This window comes from Taudactylus pleione, unplaced genomic scaffold (genome assembly GCF_031769625.1).
Source record: "Taudactylus pleione unplaced genomic scaffold, aTauple2 ptg000240l, whole genome shotgun sequence".
NCBI lineage: Eukaryota > Metazoa > Chordata > Amphibia > Anura > Myobatrachidae > Taudactylus > Taudactylus pleione.
In genome coordinates this window covers 346,962-369,731 of record NW_028284642.1, presented here as the reverse complement: position 1 = coordinate 369,731, position 22,770 = coordinate 346,962, and the positions used below count along the sequence as shown (strand labels likewise).

Below are 22,770 nucleotides of genomic sequence, written 5' to 3'. Positions count from 1 at the left end.
GGGTTTTATATTCACTTGTTGTAGTGACTTGTAGCAAATAGCTGCTCTGAATCTCTGCAGTAGCTCTTCTGGGCACAAGTTCCCCTTCCTAAGAAGCCGGCTATATACTGTATTACCTCTAGTAGTAGAAGTATAAATCAGTATATGCCTCCTACATAGATCTCTCTGGTGCTTCTTACATGCAATACAGAAACATCTAGTTCTTCCATATGTTATAATGGTGTTATTAGAAATGCACAAGGTTACACAGATTTGCACCCGTGCTCAGTCTTCTCCCCATTCTGGAATACTGAGCTCCTGGGAAAGCCGACTATATCACATTTACACATACACCAGCTCAGTATTTATTATTGGCGAGAGTCTCTGACGTATCCTAGATGACCTGTCGGGCATGGCGTTCCTCCCTGGCTGGTGCATTAACCCATAATAATCACAGCCATTGGCAGCACATTGCACCTTTTCTGCCGTACCCATCAACCTTCTGCAGTGACGCATCCTGGTCACAAATAATAATACTAACGTGAGGTGGAGGGTTTAATGTATGTAGGTTTCATGCAAAAATGTCACCTTCACCCCCAGCTATATGGTGTTCTGACCCATATACATTATTATTATTATTATTATTATTATTATTATTATTGTAGGATCTACAGACCTGAAGCATGAAATGTCAGGAGCTCATGCCTCAGTGATGTCACTAGTGCCTCATGTCTCATTTATGTCACTCGTTCCCTGTGAATTTGTCTGACTCTGTTCTCTTTTTGTTGGTTCAACTTGCAAAAACATCTGCCTGCATGTAAACAACAGGCGATGCCTGCAGACTAGGCCCTTGTACATATGGAACTGTCTAGCCAGTATGCAGTATGTGTAATACTGTATTTATTTATTACCAGTTATTTATATAGCGCACACATATACCGCAGCGCTTTACAGAGAATATTTGGCCATTCACATCAGTCCCTGCCCCATTGGAGCTTACACTATAAATGTATGTCAGGTTTTATGTTGTTATAAATATCTAGTATCAACCCTATTAGATCAATCTCTAAAAGCTGAATAAACCCATTTCATTTTTACCTGCAGCTTATTTTGTTTCACTTGTTAGATGCAAAGATTGTCTGGAATGTGAAAAAAAGGTTTTGTAAAAGTTACATCACTTTTGTGAGTGTAAGCCCACCCACCCTGAAGAAGCTGCATTATATATAGCACGCACGCACGCACGCACGCACACACACACACCCCTTTCAAGGGGCGATATATATGCTCACAGAAGCTGATTAGCACCTGTGATAGGCTGATTAGGAATGTGTCAGTCTCCGTAGTCAGTCTCTCACTGCCTGGGGAACAGATCAGAGGCCTGTTGATAGATACTATGATTACTGAATGTAAGTGCTGTGCTAAACACTTCGGTTTTGTGAAACGGACCTTAGAACTTTTCACTCTAAAGAGAGGGACTCATTTGTTTAGTTAGAGTTGGACAGGCCAGGATTTACTTTTATGGTAACTTTATTTTTGTGCTGCTAATAAAACTAGCTGTGGTTACTTGTACCAAGGTGTACTACTACTTGGCTGCCGCATGACAAGTGCAACCGTTCAACACAGGAGATTTCACCTTTACCCTTTATCAGTGTCACAGATGGTCACTGTACGTAAGGCGGAATAATGGCAGAACATACCGCCTGCTGCTGTCCAGGGACTTGTGGCCAGTTTGCCAAAAAGGGAGTCTACAGTAATCACTGCACGTGGTGACCTACACAGTACTGACCTCACTATAACATCTCACTACACGTGGTGACCTACACAGTACTGACCTCACTATAACATCTCACTGCACGTGGTGACCTACACAGTACTGACGTCACTAACATCTCACTGCACGTGGTGACCTACACAGTACTGACGTCACTATAACATCTCACTGCACGTGGTGACCTACACAGTACTGACATCACTATAACATCTCACTGCACGTGGTGACCTACACAGTACTGACCTCACTATAACATCTCACTACACGTGGTGACCTACACAGTACTGACGTCACTAACATCTCACTGCACGTGGTGACCTACACAGTACTGACGTCACTATAACATCTCACTGCACGTGGTGACCTACACAGTACTGACATCACTATAACATCTCACTGCACGTGGTGACCTACACAGTACTGACCTCATTATAGCATCTCACTGCACGTGGTGACCTACACAGTACTGACCTCACTAACATCTCACTGCACGTGGTGACCTACACAGTACTGACGTCACTATAACATCTCACTGCACGTGGTGACCTACACAGTACTGACGTCACTATAACATGTCACTGCACGTGGTGACCTACACAGTACTGACCTCACTAACATCTCACTGCATGTGGTGACCTACACAGTACTGACCTCACTATAACATCTCACTGCACGTGGTGACCTACACAGTACTGACATCACTAACATCTCATTGCACGTGGTGACCTACACAGTACTGACCTCACTATAACATCTCACTGCACGTGGTGACCTACACAGTACTGACGTCACTATAACATCTCACTGCACGTGGTGACCTACACAGTACTGACCTCACTATAACATCTCACTGCACGTGGTGACCTACACAGTACTGACGTCACTAACATCTCACTGCACGTGGTGACCTACACACTACTGACCTCACTATAACATCTCACTGCACGTGGTGACCTACACAGTACTGACCTCACTATAACATCTCACTGCACATGGTGACCTACACAGTACTGACCTCACTATAACATCTCCCTGCACGTGGTGACCTACACTGTACTGACGTCACTATAACATCTCACTGCACGTGGTGACCTACACAGTACTGACCTCACTATAACATCTCACTGCACGTGGTGACCTACACAGTACTGACGTCACTATAACATCTCACTGCACGTGGTGACCTACACAGTACTGACCTCACTATAACATCTCACTGCACGTGGTGACCTACACAGTACTGACCTCACTATAACATCTCACTGCACGTGGTGACCTACACAGTACTGACGTCACTATAACATCTCACTGCACGTGGTGACCTACACAGTACTGACCTCACCATAACATCTCACTGCATGTGGTGACCTACACAGTACTGACCTCACTATAACATCTCACTACACGTGGTGACCTACACAGTACTGACCTCACTATAACATCTCACTGCACGTGGTGACCTACACAGTACTGACCTCACTATAACATCTCACTACACGTGGTGACCTACACAGTACTGACCTCACTATAACATCTCACTGCACGTGGTGACCTACACAGTACTGACCTCGCTATAACATCTCACTGCACGTGGTGACCTACACAGTACTGACCTCACTATAACATCTCACTGCACGTGGTGACCTACACAGTACTGACGTCACTAACATCTCACTGCACGTGGTGACCTACACAGTACTGACGTCACTATAACATCTCACTGCACGTGGTGACCTACACAGTACTGACGTCACTATAACATCTCACTGCACGTGGTGACCTACACAGTACTGACCTCACTAACATCTCACTGCATGTGGTGACCTACACAGTACTGACCTCACTATAACATCTCACTGCACGTGGTGACCTACACAGTACTGACATCACTAACATCTCACTGCACGTGGTGACCTACACAGTACTGACCTCACTATAACATCTCACTGCACGTGGTGACCTACACAGTACTGACGTCACTATAACATCTCACTGCACGTGGTGACCTACACAGTACTGACCTCACTATAACATCTCACTGCACGTGGTGACCTACACAGTACTGACGTCACTAACATCTCACTGCACGTGGTGACCTACACACTACTGACCTCACTATAACATCTCACTGCACGTGGTGACCTACACAGTACTGACCTCACTATAACATCTCCCTGCACGTGGTGACCTACACAGTACTGACCTCACTATAACATCTCCCTGCACGTGGTGACCTACACAGTACTGACGTCACTATAACATCTCACTGCACGTGGTGACCTACACAGTACTGACCTCACTATAACATCTCACTGCACGTGGTGACCTACACAGTACTGACGTCACTATAACATCTCACTGCACGTGGTGACCTACACAGTACTGACCTCACTATAACATCTCACTGCACGTGGTGACCTACACAGTACTGACCTCACTATAACATCTCACTGCACGTGGTGACCTACACAGTACTGACGTCACTATAACATCTCACTGCACGTGGTGACCTACACAGTACTGACGTCACTATAACATCTCACTGCACGTGGTGACCTACACAGTACTGACCTCACTATAACATCTCACTGCACGTGGTGACCTACACAGTACTGACCTCACTATAACATCTCACTGCACATGGTGACCTACACAGTACTGACCTCACTATAACATCTCACTGCACGTGGTGACCTACACAGTACTGACATCACTATAACATCTCACTGCACGTGGTGACCTACACAGTGCTGACGTCACTATAACATCTCACTGCACGTGGTGCCTTCCGGGAGGGAGCTGAATGCCTGCATTGTGTGGGGGGCGTGGCCGGGCTATGATGCCGTTTTGGGGGCAGAGCCGGGGCGGAACCGCACGATTGCGTCATCGTGGCCCCGCCCCCTCTTCACAATGCCGGAAAAAAGGCATTGTGAAGCAGGGGGCGGAGCCACAATGACGCGATTCAGCGGGATTCGCGTCATCGGGATCCCGGCAGCGAGGGTTTTTCCTAGTAGTCTGGGGCGGTAGGCGGCAGCCGGGAGGCTTGCCTGCCTTTCCGGGGGGTCAGGAGCGGCACCCGATATTCGGGAGGCTCCCGACCAAATCAGGAGGGTAGGCAAGCCTGACAAAGTACTGACGTCACTATAACATCTCACTGCACGTGGTGACCTACACAGTACTGACCTCACTATAACATCTCACTGCACGTGGTGACCTACACAGTACTGACGTCACTATAACATCTCACTGCACGTGGGGACCTACACAGTACTGACGTCACTATAACATCTCACTGCACGTGGGGACCTACACAGTACTGACCTCACTAACATCTCACTGCACGTGGTGACCTACACAGTACTGACCTCACTAACATCTCACTATACGTGGTGACCTACACAGTACTGACCTCACTATAACATCTCACTGCACGTGGTGACCTACACAGTACTGACATCACTATAACATCTCACTGCACGTGGTGACCTACACAGTACTGACGTCACTATAACATCTCACTGCACGTGGTGACCTACACAGTACTGACGTCACTATAACATCTCACTGCACGTGGTGACCTACACAGTACTGACCTCACTAACATCTCACTGCACGTGGTGACCTACACAGTACTGACGTCACTATAACATCTCACTGCACGTGGTGACCTACACAATACTGACCTCACTAACATCTCACTGCACGTGGTGACCTACACAGTACTGACCTCACTATAACATCTCACTGCACGTGGTGACCTACACAGTACTGACGTCACTAACATCTCACTGCACGTGGTGACGTACACAGTACTGACATCACTATAATATCTCACTGCACGTGGTGACTTACACAGTACTGACGTCACTATAACATCTCACTGCACGTGGTGACCTACACAGTACTGACATCACTATAACATCTCACTGCACGTGGTGACCTACACAGTACTGACCTCACTATAACATCTCACTGCACGTGGTGACCTACACAGTACTGACGTCACTATAACATCTCACTGCACGTGGTGACCTACACAGTACTGATGTCACTATAACATCTCACTGCACGTGGTGACCTACACAGTACTGACCTCACTATAACATCTCACTGCACGTGGTGACCTACACAGTACTGACCTCACTAACATCTCACTGCACATGGTGACCTACACAGTACTGACCTCACTATAACATCTCACTGCACGTGGTGACCTACACAGTACTGACATCACTATAACATCTCACTGCACGTGGTGACCTACACAGTACTGACCTCACTATAACATCTCACTGCACCTGGTGACCTACACAGTACTGACCTCACTATAACATCTCACTGCACGTGGTGACCTACACAGTACTGACCTCACTATAACATCTCACTGCACGTGGTGACCTACACAGTACTGACGTCACTATAACATCTCACTGCACGTGGTGACCTACACAGTACTGACGTCACTATAACATCTCACTGCACGTGGTGACCTACACAGTACTGACATCACTATAACATCTCACTGCACGTGGTGACCTACACAGTACTGACGTCACAATAACATCTCACTGCACGTGGTGACCTACACAGTACTGACGTCACTATAACATCTCACTGCACGTGGTGACCTACACAGTACTGACATCACTATAACATCTCACTGCACGTGGTGACCTACACAGTACTGACGTCACAATAACATCTCACTGCACGTGGTGACCTACACAGTACTGACGTCACAATAACATCTCACTGCACGTGGTGACCTACACAGTACTGACGTCACTATAACATCTCACTGCACGTGGTGACCTACACAGTACTGACGTCACTATAACATCTCACTGCACGTGGTGACCTACACAGTACTGACCTCACTAACATCTCACTGCACGTGGTGACCTACACAGTACCGACGTCACTATAACATCTCACTGCACGTGGTGACCTACACAGTACTGACCTCACTAACATCTCACTGCATGTGGTGACCTACACAGTACTGATGTCACTAACATCTCACTGTACATGGTGACCTACACAGTACTGACCTCACTATAACATCTCACTGCACGTGGTGACCTACACAGTACTGACCTCACTATAACATCTCACTGCACGTGGTGACCTACACAGTACTGATGTCACTAACATCTCACTGTACATGGTGACCTACACAGTACTGACCTCACTATAACATCTCAGTGCACGTGGTGACCTACACAGTACTGACCTCACTATAACATCTCACTGCACGTGGTGACCTACACAGTACTGACCTCACTATAACATCTCACTGATCTATTTGCTGTCAATGTCCAATCAATTTTGTGCACATAGTGTGTGTGTGTGTGATATCTATATCTATCAGAAATCCACAGCACTCGACATTCCCAGGCCTGGGGTGCAAAGTGACTTGTGACCGCATTGCTTAAATAAATAAAAACACAGAACTCAGCACTCGCCATTGTTAAATTACTTATTTGGTTAATTTTTAATTAACCTTTTTGTGATCACAGCTTTCTCACTCAGCCCCTGTGCAAGCTCATTTATTCTAACCTGTGTCAGATGCCTTTTTGGTAGTATGATAGTAGCTATGTTTGGTGACTGTCTTAAGGCCCCCATACATCAGCAATCTGAGGCAATGACTATAGGCCCCCATACATCAACAATCTGAGGCAATGACTATAGCGCCCCCCCCATACATCAGCAATCTGAGGCAATGACTATAGGCCCCATACATCAGCAATCTGAGGCAATGACTATAGGCCCCCATACATCAACAATCTGAGGCAATGACTATAGCGCCCCCCCATACATCAGCAATCTGAGGCAATGACTATAGGCCCCATACATCAGCAATCTGAGGCAATGACTATAGCCCCCCCCCCATACATCAGCAATCTGAGACAATGACTATAGGCCCCCATACATCAGCAATCTGAGGCAATGACTATAGGCCCCCCCATACATCAGCAATCTGAGGCAATGACTATAGGCCCCCATACATCAGCAATCTGAGGCAATGACTATAGGCCCCCGCCCATACATCAGCAATCTGAGGCAATGACTATAGGCCCCCATACATCAGCAATCTGAGGCAATGACTATAGCCCCCCATACATCAGCAATCTGAGACAATGACTATAGCCCCCCATACATCAGCAATCTGAGGCAATGACTATAGGCCCCCCCCATACATCAGCAATCTGAGGCAGTGACTATAGGCCCCCCCATACATCAGCAATCTGAGGCAGTGACTATAGGCCCCCATACATCAACAATCTGAGGCAATGACTATAGCGCCCCCCCCATACATCAGCAATCTGAGGCAATGACTATAGGCCCCATACATCAGCAATCTGAGGCAATGACTATAGGCCCCTCCCATACATCAGCAATCTGAGGCAGTGACTATAGGTCCCCATACATCAGCAATCTGAGGCAATGACTATAGGCCCCCCCATACATCAGCAATCTGAGACAATGACTATAGGCCCCCATACATCAGCAATCTGAGGCAATGACTATAGGCCCCCATACATCAGCAATCTGAGGCAATGACTATAGCCCCCCATACATCAGCAATCTGAGACAATGACTATAGGCCCCCATACATCAGCAATCTGAGGCAATTACTATAGGCCCCCCCATACATCAGCAATCTGAGGCAATGACTATAGGCCCCCATACATCAGCAATCTGAGGCAATGACTATAGGCCCCCGCCCATACATCAGCAATCTGAGGCAATGACTATAGGCCCCCATACATCAGCAATCTGAGGCAATGACTATAGGCCCCCCATACATCAGCAATCTGAAACCACAATTGAACAATTTGAAGAATTATTGCCCAATGTTAGGATTTCCCAATCCAGCAATCTGCACCCATACATTACATTGGCAGATCTGGGTTTGCTGAAAATGATCTGTAATCGTGAAAGGCTCCATCATATTACTAGTAACGGTCTGCAAATCTGCTGATCATCTCCCTACACTCCATGTCGGTATTAGGAATGTTAGGGACCCACCTGTATAAGGTTCGTCGTGACGTGGTAGGTGGGCAAACATGTACTAAGAAACCTTACTTTTAAAACCATGTTAATTGTTGCAGTTTATTATAAACTTTTTGATCACTAGAATTCTTAGTGCTTTATAGTGTGCACCTGCTCCTACCACCTTTCTTCTCCATACACTAACAATCTACAGCCCCAATCCATCTGTGACATCCAACATGTTGGACAATCTGATTTACCAATTCCAATCACTTATTGGTTGCAATCTGCCATCTGTGACCCCCATACATTGCAGATTATTATACACAATCCATTGCTGGTGTATGGGGGCCTTAACCTATAAGAGCCATAAATTAGTTGGCAGGTGAGCTTTATACCAGGTAACATGTTTTCGTTTAAACTGTGTGATAGCAGCTGCCAGGTTCCCATAAGTGAGACGGATAGTGTAGGACCTGCAGGGAAATGGGGTCCCGTGATGGGGGCTGTGGGCTTATGTGCATGAATCAATCCATGAACCAAAACCCACATTATTTATGTATTATGGTGAGTGATTTAACAGTGGCCAGTGCTGAGTTTTGTGGAGATGGATAGATAGATAGATAGATATGAGATAGATAGATAGATAGATAGATAGATAGATATGAGATGGATAGATATGAGATGGATAGATAGATAGATAGATAGATAGATAGATATGAGATGGATAGATAGATAGATAGATAGATAGATAGATAGATAGATAGATAGATAGATATGATATGAGATGGATAGATATGAGATGGATAGATATGAGATGGATAGATAGATAGATAGATAGATATGAGATAGATAGATAGATAGATAGATAGATAGATAGATATGAGATGATAGATATGAGATAGATAGATATGAGATGGATAGATAGATAGATAGATAAATAGATAGATAGATATGAGATGGATAGATATGAGATGGATATATATGAGATGGATAGATAGATAGATAGATAGATAGATAGATAGATAGATATGAGATGGATAGATAGATAGATAGATAGATAGATAGATATGAGATAGATAGATAGATAGATATGAGATGGATAGATATGAGATGGATAGATAGATAGATAGATAGATAGATAGATAGATAGATAGATAGATATGAGATGGATAGATATGAGATGGATAGATAGATAGATAGATATGAGATGGATAGAGATGAGATGGATAGATAGATAGATAGATAGATAGATATGAGATGGATAGATAGATAGATAGATAGATAGATAGATATGAGATGGATAGATATGAGATGGATAGATAGATAGATAGATAGATAGATATGAGATGGATAGATATGAGATGGATAGATAGATAGATAGATAGATAGATATGAGATGGATAGATATGAGATGGATAGATATGAGATGGATAGATAGATAGATAGATAGATAGATATGAGATGGATAGATATGAGATGGATAGATAGATAGATAGATAGATAGATAGATATGAGATGGATAGATATGAGATAGATAGATAGATATGAGATAGATAGATAGATAGATAGATAGATAGATAGATAGATATGAGATGGATAGATATGAGATGGATAGATAGATAGATAGATAGATAGATAGATATGAGATGGATAGATATGAGATAGATAGATAGATATGAGATAGATAGATAGATAGATAGATAGATAGATATGAGATATATAGATAGATATGAGAGATAGATAGATATGAGATGGATAGATATGAGATGGATAGATATGAGATGGATAGATAGATAGATAGATATGAGATAGATAGATAGATAGATATGAGATGGATAGATATGAGATAGATAGATATGAGATGGATAGATAGATAGATAGATATGAGATGGATAGATAGATAGATAGATATGAGATGGATAGATAGATAGATAGATAGATAGATAGATAGATAGATATGAGATGGATAGATATGAGATGGATAGATAGATAGATATGAGATGGATAGATAGATAGATAGATATGAGATGGATAGATATGAGATGGATAGATATGAGATGGATAGATAGATAGATAGATAGATAGATAGATATGAGATGGATAGATAGATATGAGATGGATAGATATGAGATGGATAGATAGATAGATAGATAGATAGATATGAGATAGATAGATAGATAGATAGATGGATAGATATGAGATGGATAGATAGATATGAGATGGATAGATATGAGATGGATAGATAGATATGAGATGGATAGATATGAGATGGATAGATATGAGATGGATAGATAGATAGATATGAGATGGATAGATAAATGAGATAGATAGATAGATAGATAGATATGAGATAGATAGATATGAGATGGATAGATATGAGATGGATAGATAGATAGATAGATATGAGATGGATAGATATGAGATGGATGGATATGAGATGGATGGATATGAGATGGATAGATATGAGATGGATAGATAGATAGATAGATAGATAGATAGATAGATATGAGATGGATAGATATGAGATGGATGGATATGAGATGGATAGATATGAGATGGATGGATATGAGATGGATAGATATGAGATGGATAGATAGATAGATAGATATGAGATGGATAGATATGAGATGGATGGATAGATAGATAGATAGATATGAGATGGATAGATATGAGATGGATAGATAGATAGATAGATAGATAGATAGATAGATAGATAGATATGAGATGGATAGATATGAGATGGATAGATAGATAGATAGATATGAGATGGATAGATATGAGATGGATAGATATGAGATGGATAGATAGATAGATAGATAGATAGATAGATATGAGATGGATAGATATGAGATGGATAGATAGATAGATAGATAGATATGAGATAGATAGATAGATAGATATGAGATAGATAGATAGATATGAGAGATAGATAGATATGAGATGGATAGATATGAGATGGATAGATAGATAGATAGATATGAGATAGATAGATAGATAGATAGATATGAGATAGATAGATATGAGATGGATAGATAGATAGATAGATATGAGATGGATAGATAGATAGATAGATATGAGATGGATAGATAGATAGATAGATAGATAGATATGAGATGGATAGATATGAGATGGATAGATAGATAGATATGAGATGGATAGATAGATAGATAGATAGATAGATATGAGATGGATAGATATGAGATGGATAGATAGATAGATAGATAGATAGATATGAGATGGATAGATATGAGATGGATAGATAGATAGATAGATAGATATGAGATGGATAGATAGATAGATAGATAGATAGATAGATGGATAGATATGAGATGGATAGATAGATATGAGATGGATAGATATGAGATGGATAGATAGATATGAGATGGATAGATATGAGATGGATAGATATGAGATGGATAGATAGATATGAGATGGATAGATATGAGATGGATAGATAGATAGATAAATAGATAGATATGAGATGGATAGATAAATGAGATAGATAGATAGATAGATAGATATGAGATAGATAGATATGAGATGGATAGATATGAGATGGATAGATAGATAGATAGATATGAGATGGATAGATATGAGATGGATGGATATGAGATGGATGGATATGAGATGGATAGATATGAGATGGATAGATAGATAGATAGATAGATAGATAGATAGATATGAGATGGATAGATATGAGATGGATGGATATGAGATGGATAGATATGAGATGGATGGATATGAGATGGATAGATATGAGATGGATAGATAGATAGATAGATAGATATGAGATGGATAGATATGAGATGGATGGATAGATAGATAGATAGATAGATAGATAGATATGAGATGGATAGATATGAGATGGATAGATAGATAGATAGATAGATAGATAGATAGATAGATAGATAGATATGAGATGGATAGATATGAGATGGATAGATAGATAGATAGATAGATATGAGATGGATAGATATGAGATGGATAGATAGATAGATAGATAGATAGATAGATATGAGATGGATAGATATGAGATGGATAGATAGATAGATAGATAGATAGATATGAGATGGATAGATATGAGATAGATAGATAGATATGAGATAGATAGATAGATAGATAGATAGATATGAGATATATAGATAGATATGAGATGGATAGATATGAGATGGATAGATAGATAGATAGATATGAGATAGATAGATAGATAGATATGAGATAGATAGATATGAGATGGATAGATAGATAGATAGATAGATAGATAGATATGAGATGGATAGATAGATAGATAGATATGAGATGGATAGATAGATAGATAGATAGATAGATATGAGATGGATAGATATGAGATGGATAGATAGATAGATATGAGATGGATAGATAGATAGATAGATAGATAGATAGATAGATAGATAGATAGATAGATATGAGATGGATAGATATGAGATGGATAGATAGATAGATAGATAGATATGAGATGGATAGATATGAGATGGATAGATAGATAGATAGATAGATATGAGATAGATAGATAGATAGATAGATAGATGGATAGATATGAGATGGATAGATAGATATGAGATGGATAGATATGAGATGGATAGATAGATATGAGATGGATAGATATGAGATGGATAGATATGAGATGGATAGATAGATAGATAAATAGATAGATATGAGATGGATAGATAAATGAGATAGATAGATAGATAGATATGAGATAGATAGATATGAGATGGATAGATATGAGATGGATAGATAGATAGATAGATAGATAGATAGATATGAGATGGATAGATATGAGATGGATGGATATGAGATGGATGGATATGAGATGGATAGATATGAGATGGATAGATAGATAGATAGATAGATAGATATGAGATGGATAGATATGAGATGGATGGATATGAGATGGATAGATATGAGATGGATGGATATGAGATGGATAGATATGAGATGGATAGATAGATAGATAGATATGAGATGGATAGATATGAGATGGATGGATATGAGATGGATAGATATGAGATGGATAGATAGATAGATTGATAGATATGAGATGGATAGATATGAGATGGATGGATATGAGATGGATAGATATGAGATGGATGGATATGAGATGGATAGATATGAGATGGATAGATAGATAGATAGATATGAGATGGAAAGATATGAGATGGATGGATAGATAGATAGATAGATAGATAGATAGATAGATAGATAGATAGATAGATATGAGATGGATAGATATGAGATGGATAGATAGATAGATAGATAGATAGATAGATAGATAGATAGATATGAGATGGATAGATATGAGATGGATGGATAGATAGATAGATAGATAGATAGATATGAGATGGATAGATCTATCTATCCATCTCATATCTATCTATCATCTCATATCTATCTATCCATCTATCCATCCATCCCATATCTATCTATCTCATATCTATCTATCTAATTTATCTATCTATCTATGTATCTATATCTATCCGGCTCTGCCTGTCTGAATAAAAACGCCCGGGTGCCCACACGACATGGAGGAGGTGCAGGACTCCTAGCAGACTCTCGGGCACTATACAGATTGATACGTTTCGGTGCCGTTTATTGTGGCACTTTCGTCAGGCTTAGCAGATAAGACCTTATTCTCTTACCTTAAATACCTCACCTGCACCCAGTGAAGCGTCTGGAGCCAGAAGTGGGACAGTGCACCCACCCTGCCAGCGCATAATCAGTGATGTCATCAATGTGCTCCCCATCACCATGGATACAATACACGCTAAAATGCACATATTAGATCTAAATAGCGATACCACATAATCGGAGGATACATACAGACAGCATATAACCACCAGATGTTATATAGGACAATGTTACATCGTATACGTAACATAACAAAGACATATTATTAGAAAAAACTTAATATTAAAGTATTTTCATGGAAAGCAAACTTGCCATAATTATAGAAAGCAGACCGGTCCCAATTGCTCAGTGAGCCCCACGGGAACAAGGGTACCAGGCGAAAAATGAAACGCGTCTCCAGTTGAAGCAGCGGCACTGCTCTGTTCCCTCCCCGGATTGATGGCGGGACCTGATCAATCATTCTATATTTCAGTGACGCTAAAGAATGATGGGGCTGGCAAAAGTGGCGAGCGACGGGTTGCGTGCTATTGCCACTTAGAATAGCCGCTCTGATGGGTGACCTGTGGGCGCCATACGTTCAGTTTTCCCTATGTATGACCGTCCAGAGGGGCAGAGCAGCTGATAGACAACAAATCTAGAACTACAGGTGAAACGCTGAGGTGTATATAATAAATGCGCCCTGAATGGGGATGCTGAAAGGTATCTCCTGGAATCGTGTATTGGCAGGTGGTACACGTACATCTAATGCACCCCTTGTTTATACACCGCTTTTATTTGTCTTACGTGTGATATCCGATTTTACCACGATATCTCGGCCCTGGTATAACATCAGTCTTGTGTCCCCTAGTCTTAGTTCAGGATCAGATTGTATTATATGCCATAAATTCTTGGCTATATTATTAATACCGGTACTAGCAGGGTTACACTGACATGGGATCATCCGTGTGTTCTAGTATTATAATTCAGCAATGTGCTGCGATCTACTTTTAGTACCTTTTGTTTAGCTTGTATAATAGGCCGGAAGCTCTTCGTGTAGAGATTAAATGATACTATGAGAATTACAATGGTATGTGCATTTGATACTTGGTATTATGTATAATGTCTGAAATATATATTTTTGAACCAAGATTGTATCTATATGAAAATATGTTCAAACTGAGACCACAAATAAAATAAAGGAACTTAGGGGCCCGTCCATTAGCGGATCTCTCTCTACGATGAAAGACAAAAGATTTATCCCTTGAAAATTCCTGCGGTGACAGATATTTCTCATGTACATGACAGATTTTTGTGAACGACGAACATTATTGCATGACCTCATTCTGGGAGTGGATTTTTTTTAATGTTTCTATTAATTTTCATTAAAAGAAATCGTTTGTCGTTTACCGCGACAGATATTTCTAATGTCTGTCAGCGATAAACAATAATTGAACAACATGTTGGAGAGACAAAAGACCCAATTTGTTGCCCGTGGGAGTGCGCATTTTTATTGTTTAGAGCCTATCCATTAGCAGATAAATTGAACGATAAATCGTTATCTGCTCATTGATAGGCCCCTTTAGACAACCAATTCAATCAGCGGTGAAAGGGAGCAGTAGTAGAATGTTTACGCTCTTTTTTGCAGCTAGTTTGGGTGCTCGCTGCTAAGGGGCAGAATAAGTCTTGTTTAGCTTGTTCAGGTAGATCTGGATGTCTTATGGTTCAGGTAGATCTGGATGTCTTACGGTTCAGGTAGATCTGGATGTCTTACGGTTCAGGTAGATCTGGATGTCTTACGGTTCAGGTAGATCTGGATGTCTTATGGTTCAGGTAGATCTGGATGTCTTATGGTTCAGGTAGATCTGGATGTCTTACGGTTCAGGTAGATCTGGATGTCTTACGGTTCAGGTAGATCTGGATGTCTTACGGTTCAGGTAGATCTGGATGTCTTACGGTTCAGGTAGATCTGGATGTCTTATGGTTCAGGGAGATCTGGATGTCTTATGGTTCAGGTAGATCTGGATGTCTTACGGTTCAGGTAGATCTAGATGTCTTACGGTTCAGGTAGATCTGGATGTCTTATGGTTCAGGTAGATCTGGATGTCTTATGGTTCAGGTAGATCTGGATGTCTTATGGTTCAGGTAGATCTGGATGTCTTATGGTTCAGGTAGATCTGGATGTTACCCTCTTTGTTTGTTTTGTCTATTGTATTATCCACTTGTCTCTGCCAGAATTGGATGAGAAGTGATCCGCTTGATCTTTAATAGCTGAGAGTAGGGTAATAGGGTAACCCCCGTTTCAGCGGTTTAGGATGAAAACTTTTATATTGTTACAAATGAGTGGATGTAGAATAGAGTGCGGTGTCTGTTCTGCCCTCAGATAGAGAAATCTCCACATCTAGAAATGAATTAGCTTATCACTGATGGTGTATGTCAATTTAACTTGGATGTGATTTTTTTATTATGTTCCGCAATTATCGTTATAAGGCTACCCTTAGTACCCTTCCAGAAAAGGAGGACCTCGTCAGTGTAACGATAGTAAAGGACAATATTCTCAGCGACCTTTACATCAGTAAAAAAGATATCATCATGTTCCACTTCAAACATGAATATTTAGGATTAGGCGGGGGGGCTACACATGAGCCCATCGCACAACCTCTACCTTGCAAGAAAAATTGCCCATCATAATAATTAAAACATTTTGTAAGGACCAGACTGTACATAGCAATTCTATAGTCAGCTCTAAATCAGGCCCTCTATATTCGGGATGTCCCGCAAGATATTTGCCGACAGCAGCCAAGCCCATATCATGTGGGATTACCGTATACAGGCTCTGTACATTAATGCCACATAGCACAATATCATAATCAAATATAGACAATTCATTTAGTTTGATAAATAGATTCGTGGTATCGAGCAAAAATCTAGGATGTGACTGAATGCATGGTTGTAGAATCCAAAAATAAAGCTACCGGTTGGAATAAGGCATTTTTTTGCTGAAATGATTGGACGCCCTGGCGATTTTTACCAGGGATTTGTGTATTTTGGGGATGGTGTATAGCAAGGGCACGAAGGGGCATTTTGGGATTAATGCTTCCCTAATTTTGCTTGATATTATTCCCCTCTCTACTGCAACATCCAAAACATCAAAAAGTTATTTTAAAAAAATGGTAGTTGGATCCCGAGGTAATCGGCTATATGTGTCAAGATCCATCAACAGTCGGTCGATCTCATCTTTATAATCCTGAATGTTAAGGATAACCAGGGCGCCACCCTTATCCGCAGGTCTGAAAGTCAAATCATCGTTAGCTGCCAACGTCTGTAAAGATTTACTCTCCTGTATTGTTAGATTGTTCCTCGCTTTGCATTGATGTGAAATATGACTGTCCGTTTCATTCTCAAGAAGTCTCATGAAAGTGCGGATTGATGCGTTATAAGATTGTGGTTCAGAGCTAATTTGGGTAATAGTGTGGAGATCTGGGCAGGCACCTCTTGTTGAGCAGGTGACATCGGGGGACTTTTTACAAAATGTTCTTTGAGCTTGAGTTGTCGGTGCAATATTTCTCAATTACCCACTGTGGAGGATCTTGTTTATACGGGGTACAAAGGATAAATCCTTTTTGATAATACTTGTTGCTCACTGCTGCTCAACTCATAATCTGACAGATTAACTATTAGGGTCTCCGGCCTTTGGGTGGTCGACCCCCCTCTGTTTCTGCCACTGCCGACCCCATCTGGTGTACGGGCGCTAGCTCCTCCTCCTGCAAAACGGGTTCTGGTAGTCATTTCTAAAGAGCGATTGTCTCCAAAGTTGATTTGTGCAGTTTCAGATTCACTGGCTGTGGATGTATATTCATTAGAAGACTCAAGGTCTCTTTCTGTACAATTTTTCCTGCGGAAGAATGTTTATTTTACTTCATATCTCCCCGGCCTCTGCAGAGATCAGTATGTGCCAGGCCGGCCTCTGCAGAGATCAGTATGTGCCAGGCCGGCCTCTGCAGAGATCAGTATGTGCCAGGCCGGCCTCTGCAGGGATCAGTGTGTGCCAGGCCGGCCTCTGCAGGGATCAGTGTGTGCCAGGCCGGCCTCTGCAGGGATCAGTGTGTGCCAGGCCGGCCTCTGCAGAGATCAGTATGTGCCAGGCCGGCCTCTGCAGAGATCAGTGTGTGCCAGGCCAGTCATTTATTACTTCTCTGGAGCAAAGATAAAGACCGTTTGTTCCTTTACCTTTCAAGGAGATCACCCATTTAAGAATTGCACTAACTCCCTTCCCAATCTGTATAATAAGCGAGAAAGTGTGTGTCTGTTTGTCCTTTAGGCGCGGCCAAAGTTTTGTACCTAACTCCACCAAATTTGGTATGATGATGTAGTTTGACCAGGATTAGTTTGTTTTTGTTTTTTTCCTAAGCTTGATCTTTGTCAGGGCCACACACTGTCACACAATCCCATAAAACCAGGACACTCTTAAATTACACAGGTTCTGGGGCTGGCTTCATACACACACTGTGTCACTCTCAGCTCTTCCAAAGTGCTGTGTTATATCACTTTTCCAACAGCCGCATACATGAAATACAGAGTTAGTCAGTCCTTTGTGTTTGCATGATAAACATGACAGTGTGCATTATTACAATTTCACTCACTGTCTTATCTTACAGCAGCCACGTTGGGGTTTTAGCAGAGTGCCTGGCAGGCTCATGAGCAGCTCAGCACTCAATACATTCAGACTGTGGCAGACAACCTAATCAATCATTGTTTGCGGCCAGGCCAGGCAGTGCATTACCTGACATAGTCGCAAACAATGTGACCTTTCAGTAACTCACAGTGGACGGCTGCCGAAAGATATTCTTCCAGCAGCCGCCAATAGCAGAGGGACCTCCCAGCCCCCCCCCCCCCCGCATCCCTGCACCCTCCCCCAGTGTCTGCGGTGCTGCCGGTCACTGCTGATCGTTTTTTTGTTTTTTTTTAGATTTACTTGACCCAATTTAAGCATAAAAAAACCCGACAATGTCTGAGCATTTTTAAACAAAAAAACAATTGCCGTTTAAGCGGTGACGTCTGTGAGAATCTCCGAGGGTCAGGTCAGTAAGCAGTGGTTTCAGTTTTCAGGAAAAAATGTCCCTTATTTCAAAATGTAAGAAGATAGTGAATAAGGCAGAGACTTCTCTGAGAGAATGCTCCTATTAATCTGGGTAAGGGAAATACTGACGCCCTATTTGCAGAAGTCCCTGAGAGATGACACTTTCACTACCACATTATAGGAATATAGAACAGAGGGGTAATTCTGCTGGTTTGGGGGTTTTTTATGTTGGGGTTTGTTACGCTTTAACGATAGCGATATTTGTGTTTGTTTTACTGCAGGAATCTCCACAACTGCTGAGAGGTGATTTTCAGTCTTTATGTTTCTTATCATCCATCTAATAGCAAAGCGTCTTCCTGACCATTTCCACATCACATCCTTCTCTCCTCCTATCGCCCATTGGCCCCTGAGGGGCCTGGATTATTCTAACGCCATTTTATCTGTGCTTTCTTCTGACACATGGAGCAGGAAAGGGGGCCCTAACCAGTGTCTTTCCTAGGTCCCCGTGGGCTCATAGTCAGGCTAGTCTGTAAGCATTTTCCTGGTAGGTCTTGGTCTTCTCTGAATAATATCTATTATAATCTGCATCCGGAAAGTATTCACAGCACTTCACTTTTTCCCCATTTTGTTATGTTACAGCCTTATTCCAAAATGGAATAAATTCATTTTTGTCCTCAAAATTCTACACACAATACCCCATAATGACAACGTGTAAAGTTTTTTTGCGATTTTTGCAAATTTAATAATAAAAAAAAAAAACTATTGAATTGTTGCTCCTGTCGGACCTAATCAGCTGCTAATCAATTCCCAGGAATTGCGAGCTGAAATGGGCAAAAAGTGACCTGTTTGGGTGCCAAAACGACACTTTTTGCGGTCGCGCCCAGCACTTTGGTCGGGGGTAGCCATTCTCTGCAGCTAAACCGTCCACTATGGGTGCAATCAGCGTGAAAATCGGCAACAGTTGAATAGCGCCCTGCGATCTCCCGTCACTTTAGAATACCGCCTTAAGTGATGTGTGATTTAGACCATGAAACACAAAATCAACCAAAAATTGACCCAACATCGACCATTGTATGGCATACTTTCCTACCTTTCAGTGCTCTCCTCCAGGAGACGTCCAGAGGAGAGATGTCAGCTGTCTGGGGGTGGGGGCGGGGCCCGACACTACCCGTCATTACGCCCCCTCCCCTCGGGAATGCTGCAGTTAATGGGTTGATGGTGAGGGGGTGGGACCAATATAACTTGCTTTCTATAAAAACGGCATGTTGGCCCCTCCCTGTTACCTGTGATTGGTGTGGGCACTAGATGTGGGAGGACTGCCTACTCTTCTGGGGGTGTGGGGGACTAACCAAAAATTCCAAATTTCTGGGAGAGTAGGCAAGTACGCTGAATGGGGCGTTATATGTCCTGCCCAATGATGCGTTAGCCCTGTCTCATAATGTCTTACTGCAAGTCCCTCCCACAACCATTTTCATAGGCTAACGCAGCACCACGTGTGAGATGAAAGCAGTTGTGCTGTCACATGGACCAATCAATTCAGCTTATTGGCCAAGTCTACATAAATATACAAGTAATTTAATTCTGGATTAGCCCACTCCCATAGAACTCACAGTAACCAATCCAATCAACCATACCACAGTAACAACCCACCCTACCCCCTCACCTATTTAATAACAACCTGTGGAAAAAAACTATTCAAATGTCTGGAAGTTCTTACCCGTTGTGACCTATACCGCCAGAGGGTAACATTTGTAACAGGTGACAACTTGGAAGTGCGCAATCTGCTACAATGTTCCCAGCTCGTCTGCTAATCCAGGCTAAATATAGATCATGAAGGGGGGGGAGATCAGTACCAATAATTTTTTCCGCAGCCCTAACGACTCTCTGTAGTCTGTTCTTCTCCCGTTCTGTAATAGAGCCAAACCAAACAATGATTTATGTACATAGAACAGACTGAATTATTGTTGAGTAAAAAAGGACTAACAATTCTTGTGGCAGATTAAACTTCCTAAATTGGCGCAAAATATATATACCGCCTCTGTTGAGCATTCTTCACAGTGGAGTCCATATCAGAAATGCGATACCCCCGGTCCCACGCTCAGAACCAATCAGAGATGTGATACCCCCGGTCCCACGCTCGGGAACCAATCAGAGATGTGATACTCCCGGTCCCATGCTCAGGAAAAAATCGGAGATGTGATACCCCCAGTCCCATGCTCGGGAACCAATCAGAGATGTGATACCCCCAGTCCCACGCTCGGGAACCAATCAGATGTGATACCCCCGGTCCCACGCTCGGGAACCAATCATATGTGATACCCCCGGTCCCACGCTCGGGAACCAATCAGATGTGATACCCCCAGTCCCACGCTCGGGAACCAATCAGATGTGATACCCCCGGTCCCACGCTCGGGAACCAATCAGATGTGATACCCCCGGTCCCACGCTCGGGAACCAATCAGAGATGTGATACCCCCGGTCCCACGCTCGGGAACCAATCAGATGTGATACCCCCGGTCCCACGCTCGGGAACCAATCAGAGATGTGATATTCCCGGTCCCACGCTCGGGAACCAATCAGAGATGTGATACCCCAGTCCAACGCTCGGGAACCAATCAGAGATGTGATACCCCAGTCCAACGCTCGGGAACCAGTCAGATGTGATACCCCCGGTCCCACGCTCGGGAACCAATCAGAGATGTGATATCCCTGGTCCCACGCTCGGGAACCAATCAGAGATGTGATACCCCAGTCCCACGCTCGGGAACCAATCAGATGTGATACCCCCAGTCCCACGCTCGCTTTTTCTTCTGTCAGTTATAGCTATCTAGATTTATTTAATGTACTGTACTTGAAGTTTAAAATACAGCCCAAATCTGGTGATCGTGGAATGATTACAGTGTAATGTACATTTGTACAAGGAATACATCTAATGGTAAATGAGGGGTTTGTTACAGGCGGGAGAACATTGCATCATCATTGACGACTATGGGAAATCCTGCAGTGGTAGTACCCAGGGGCAACTGCGAGCTATGTGGCATCATTAATCTGGACTAAGGGCCTGATTCTGAGATTTAAGCAATGCCGATATTTACACAGGTCGAGCGATTGTTTGACATTGCGCACAAAGCGATTGTATTGCGATCACATTCTCACAGAGGTTTTACTTGCAAAGTGAGTGACAGGTAGTCAGCGTTTGGGGGAGATAATGGGGGGGGGCTAGGCAAACAGAACTAAACCTCACTCTGGGTTTTTTTTTAAACAACATTTTTTTTATTGAAGCGTCACATTTATAGACATCTCAATATACAGTAATACA

The 22,770-nt window shown here is 42.3% G+C and overlaps 1 protein-coding gene across 1 annotated transcript in view; it reads left to right on the top strand.

The window, feature by feature from the left end:
* CARD9 (caspase recruitment domain family member 9) overlaps positions 1 to 22,770 on the top strand; it is a 72,025-nt gene that overhangs the window by 1,167 nt on the left and 48,088 nt on the right. The gene's annotated exons all lie outside the window — the stretch shown is intronic.